Source organism: Zingiber officinale, chromosome 5B (assembly GCF_018446385.1).
Source record: "Zingiber officinale cultivar Zhangliang chromosome 5B, Zo_v1.1, whole genome shotgun sequence".
Taxonomy (NCBI): Eukaryota; Viridiplantae; Streptophyta; class Magnoliopsida; order Zingiberales; family Zingiberaceae; genus Zingiber; species Zingiber officinale.
Window position 1 is genome coordinate 75,497,849 of NC_055995.1, and position 6,000 is coordinate 75,503,848.

The 6,000-nt window shown below is 39.7% G+C and overlaps 1 pseudogene; it reads right to left on the reverse strand.

Moving 5' to 3' along the window:
- LOC121984557 overlaps nucleotides 1-2,556 on the reverse strand; it is a 37,803-nt pseudogene extending 35,247 nt beyond the window's left edge.
- Between the last annotated feature and the right edge of the window lie 3,444 nt (nucleotides 2,557-6,000).

Here is a 6,000-nt window from a genome sequence, read left to right on the forward strand (position 1 = left end):
ATTGCACGTGGAAGAGAGAAAAACAAACAATATTGGATGAATGAGGAGGTGGAAGCGTTGGTTGACGCTCGTATAGAACTGGCTTTCGATCCTTTATGGAAGGTAGATGCTAGTTTTAAAAATAGTTATATGGCTCAAATACACAAAATGGTATTGGGTAAGATTCCAAATTTCAATAAAGCAGTTATTCCTCATATTGAATCCAAGATCAATATCTTAAAATCAAGTACAATCCCCTCTTTGAGATGTGTATGCAAAGTGAGCACAAGATCGACTGTGAAAAATAATGGTTTGATGAATGGTGCCCGATAAGAGCTTTGTACGCATGAATCATTTTTTAAGATAGTATTGTAGTGATTATTTCTCTTAATAACAGTACATTTCCTAAAACATTATTTTTTGTTTTGTACCTCTATTTGTATTCTTTTGTGTAGACTCACCCCAATGTTGTTGGATTGCAGGATTTTAAATTTCCATATTTACGCAAATTGGACATTGTGTGGGGAAACGATAGAGCCACGGGACTTGGTGTTGAAGATGTAATTGACGCAAGCAAAGATGCTAATTGGCAAAAGAATTTGAGTGTGAGTTCTTCCTCGAACAATGAAGATGAACCTATTTTGGACATCCTATCACAAGGCTTACCTTCGAATTCACCGAGAAGGGAAAGTTTTAGAAGAAAAGGAAGGCAGCAACACTCCAATAAACCATTGACTCCAGATTGGACAACTTTAATAATAAGTTTGAGTCCATTTGCGATCAACTAGAGTATGTTGTTGTTACAAATGCTTTGATTGCGGAGTCCAAGCCAGAATCCCTAAGTGGTGAAAAAATGTAAAAGGCTATTGCTGAACTACTTAATATTGGCATATCTCGAATGGATGTTAGTAGGGCTGCTGAAATTTGTTACAATGACCTTGCTAAAGTTCAAGTTCTGTTTGTGTTGCCAAGCCATTTGCGGCGATCCTTTGAACTTGGATTTATCTATCCATCTTCTATTCCATGAAACATGTGTGGATTCATGTTTTTTGTTGATGTTAAATAACTAAGTTATTTTGAATTGCATTCGGTATTTTTGAAGTTGTAATATTGTAGTTAAGTGATATAAACAGGCAATATTGTGTTAACCTATTTATGTTGTACATCAATAGAAAAATTTTGTAATATTGAGGCATCAGCTGATGCAGGTGTTTGGTGGGTTAATATACATGTGTGTTTCTCCATTAGTGCTCGTAAACCTTTGAGGGCTAATTTTTCGTGTCGTTAAAAATTTTGACCCTAAGTTTGTCAAACTTCCCTTATTCTATAAATTATAACATGATAATTTTTAAATCGATAAATTACAACATAACTTAAAAATAATTTATAGATTATATATTTTTTTTAAAAAAAAACACAATGTAATAAAAATATAATGTGAGCCAGCAATTTTAAATATAATTATTTTATATTTTTCAACAAAATAATGTAGTGTAGTTAAAAATAAAATGCAGAAGATATATTGATATTGATTCCTTCATTAGCAAACCAAACACCATCTATGGCAATGGTAATGATTCCCCAATACTAACCAAACAGCACACTTCTATCAATCATATCCATTCCCATTCCCCACTTCAATCAATCCCATTCATGGTTCTAACCAAGCAGGCCCTTAGTCATTTCACCAGTGTGGAAAAGTTCCTCATTCTTATTATCAATCAGATTTCATTTAATTAATTTAATAGACTTGGAAACACATCATGTTCGCTCCCAAAACACTTCTCCACTGTGCAGGTGAAAGAAGACAAAATACATGATGGTGACCTTAGTGATGCACAGCATTCCATGTTCTATCTCTTCTCTAGATATCTAACAAGAGTATGGCAAACAACAAAATTAACTACCTTCCCTCAAGCAAGAAAAAAAAGATTATATTTAGTTTAGTTTAGTCTCAAAAGCTGAAATTGTAACAATTCATGATCCAACAACATTTAAATGATAATAGCATCAAATCCATTCATCCTCTTGCAAAAAAAATGCGCAAAAAATTTAAAAAAAAATCACAAACCAATGGGGCATGATCATTCCACGGTCATTCTTAGCGCACCACGGCGTTATTATCTATCATCGAGTAAATCATAGTTTCTATTATCTACTCGCATCGAGAGGGGAAAAAAATCTCAAACCAAGACACAGTTAACAAGTAGCAGGACAGTAAACGAGAAACAGCAGAAAGGTAATCAGATCACCACATATAGCAACTACAAAACAAAGCAGGAAAACGGAAACCAAAGGCCAAAAAACTTAACAAAACAATCGCGACAATTACAGCGAAGAAAAGGACAAAACCCAAACAATCCCGATGCTAAACGGCAAACTATTTCGGAAAACGAGGGCAATTAGAAACGCAAAACTCACCATTCCGTACGATCCGAAGTATGAACCAGCGCGTGCGATCCGTGTCTCGAAACGTCGCAGGGAGCGCAATGGGGATTCGTCTGAATCGCGTCACCGAGGGTTTTCGAGGTTTGAGCAGAGAGAGAGAGAGATCAAGTGTAAGATAGTAAATATAAATGGGTATCTTCTACCGCAAGGCGCAAGCCCCACTACCATGCTCGCGTGTGCGTCAAGATCCGCGTCGCTGGTGAAGTGCGGTGGATCCAGTTCGGACGCGGGGGCTGAAGTCCACGTGTCGAGGCGAGGCTGGAGTCCGATGCTTAGAATTTTTGCAGAGAGCATTGGAGCGGATTGAGCAGTGGGGAAGTCTGGATACTGAAAGAGGGCCGCTAGGATCGTTGACGGTGGGATTCGGAGCCGCGGGATTTTAAATTTTCCCGTGGTGGAAAACTTAAAATCTGAGCGGGAGTCAAGGGGACCCGTCTGTCTGGTGATCCGAGTTCTGACCGTTGATCCACGTTTAGATCGATGATGGCAATTTAATTGTTTTTTTTATTTTAAACGACAAATTAATGTTTGAGTGAAACAATTTTCCTTACATTTGAAAATTTTCCACTTTGAGAAATGTTAAATCTAAATAAAAAAAGTTTAGCGAAGGTAATTGTGGGTTAAGGTAAAGTTTGGTTGTTTAGAAATAAAATGAAATTATTTTTCTGATCATTTAGCAAAATATTTAATATATTCTAAACAAAATTTTAAAATTATTTCACAATTTACCCTTCATGCTCTTTCCATTCGGTACGAAGCTAGAGGTGGCAAAACAGGTAAATCAAGTGCGGGCGTGATCAACTCTAGAAGGCCCATTATAGTTGGACTTAGTGAGAATAATCATTTGGGTTCCACATTCTACTACTTGATTAAGTGTGCATGCAGGGCTTAATTAGACTTTTTTTAATAAAATTATATATATATATATATAGAATATCTATATAATTTTTAATTATTTTTTAATTGCCCATGATTGAGTTGTCCTTTCGCGGCACATAAAGTCACTTCTGTTCGACTTCGTCCGCACGCTAAGCTAAAGTATGCTCAACCAGACAAAGTCTAAACTTGATCATAGGACACTTCCAAATTCCAAAACCTTAAAGGTGCGTTTGGCACATGCGTTTTCCATTTTTCATTTTCTGGAAAACGTACGTTTTCTAGAAAACAGAAAACGACTTTTTGTCATTCTCTGTTTTTCTAGAAAACGCTAGTTATTTTTTTAGAAAACAAGCACGAAAAACGCAAACCAAACACCATTTTTCAGAAAACGTGCGTTTTCCAGAAAGTGAAAATGAAAAACCCGCGTACCAAACGCACCCTAAGGTGTTAGGATTACTATAATCAAATTTGTAAAATAATATAATGTAATTATGATATTCTTTATTTATTTTTTATAAGGAATATAATATTATAAAATGATAAAATATTTTATGACTTTTATCGGTGATGATCAACGACAATGGTCGGCGATAGCCAGCGATAGCACTGCAATGGCGGTGGCTAGCAACACCGGTGACGAGCGACCGACGACGACGGCGGCTGCCGATGACGATGGTGGGCGGCGGGCAGCGACCGACGACAATGGGGGCAGCAACGGGAGACGACGGGCGGCGGGCGGCGTGCGACGACGGGTGACGACCGGCGGCGAGCAGCGACTGGCGACAACGGGGGCAACGAGCGACGATGTGCGGCAGCAGGCGGCAACGAGCGACGGCCGGCGTGCAGCAGGCGACAACGGGAGGCGGCGAGCGGCGACCGATCGCAGCAGGCGCCGACTAGCAACACCGGCGACGGGTGGCCAACGACGACGGCAGCCAGCAACACCGGCGACGGGTGACCGACGACGACGACAGCTAGCAACACCGGTGACGGGTGACCGACGACGGCGACGGCGACGGCTAATGATGGTGGTGGGCAACAACAACGTGTGGGCGGCAACGGTGGCTATCAGCACCGGCGGCCAACGGTAACAGCGCACAACAAGAAAATTATCATTTAGCGACGGACTTAGAGACGGAAGTATATTTCCGTCTCTAATTAGAGACGGAAGTATACTTCCGTCTCTAATATCGCCGTTTTAAAATTTTAAATGAGTGAATCCGTAAAAATTAGCGACAGGAATAAATTATTCGCCTCTAAATAGAGACGGATATTTTGATTCTGTCTCTAAATAGAGACGGATATTTTGATTCCGTCTCTAATTAGGGATGAAATATTTATTCCTTCGCTATTCAAATAGGGAATTAAGCCCCACCTAGGCGAATTAGAGACGGAACTATTAATTCCGTCTCTAACTAGCGACGGAACTATTAATTCCGTCGCTATGGTTGCGATTTAGGGCACGGGTTCTTCACTTCGGCCTATCCATCTCCTGCATTTCCTCTCCTCCGGCGCTCGAATAGTTGTCGGCGCTGGACTCCGACTCGAGCTCCGTCTCCTGCATTTCTCTCCGTCTCCTCCGGTGTCCTCTCCTCCGGCGTCCTCTCCTCCGACGCTCGAACAGTTGTCGCTGCCAGACTCGGACTCAGCTCAACGCAGTCTTTTCGTCATCCTCGCCAACGAGCTTCTTCCTTGCAAAGTGTGCTCCGTCGCTGGTGATTTCTCTTTTCTCCTCAATCTCTGTTCCTTTCTTGACTTCCCCGTCCGGTCATCGAATCTCTGGCTGCTGTTCCAGTAGGAATAGTGGAAGCGCCACGACTTCCCCGTCCTGTCATCGAAGCTCAGCAGCATCCCTTTCACAAAGCAGCATCACGTCGCTGGTGATTTCTTTTTTCTCCTCAATCTCTCTTTCCTTTCTTGTTTATCCTCAAAACATAAAGGGGCTGGATCCCTTGTAAATCTTGAGTTAATAATATTATTTGCTTCCCCATTTGTTGAGAGTTGAGTTGTTTTGGTGGCACAATTTGTTCGTATTGCATCAAGTTGTATGAGAGCCAAACTTTTAATTCGGTCTCTGGTACAAATATATGAATACATTCCCTCAAATACGTGCTTCATTTTGCTGATTCTGCTGCTTGCAAACTCATGTATAGCTTCTCTTTTATAGAAAAATTCTAATTGTGAAATTCATGTTTCTTTTGAGAAGGTTGCTTGTTGCTTTGAATTTGGCTGTCCTTCTGATTGTCAACCAAAATGAAAGAAACCTGTGCATTTTAGTAGAGAAGTCCATTTGTAGGTTTATAATTAGTTCTCATCAACGATGCACAAATATCCTAAAATAGTTCCACCTTATCATCGATAGTGATTTGTCATGATTTTGACTAATGGAGAAGTTATCCCTTAATGAAAATGGTTACATACATGTAATTGTCTATTGCTTGTGCAGTCATTCATTTATAGATATTCAGTTGTTTGAAAATTAGAACATGAGTGTATTTGATTTTCATTCTTGTAAAGTTAGACTGAAATTTAAAAAAAGATAATCAAAATACATATGAGAATATCATTGACTGAGACATAGATATAGCCTTAACCTAACCAAAGATGATCAAAATGGCCTTGGTATAGGGATATGAATATAGAAAGTCAATGGAAGGATTTACATTTCATATTGTAGTAACTTCTAAAGCTTCC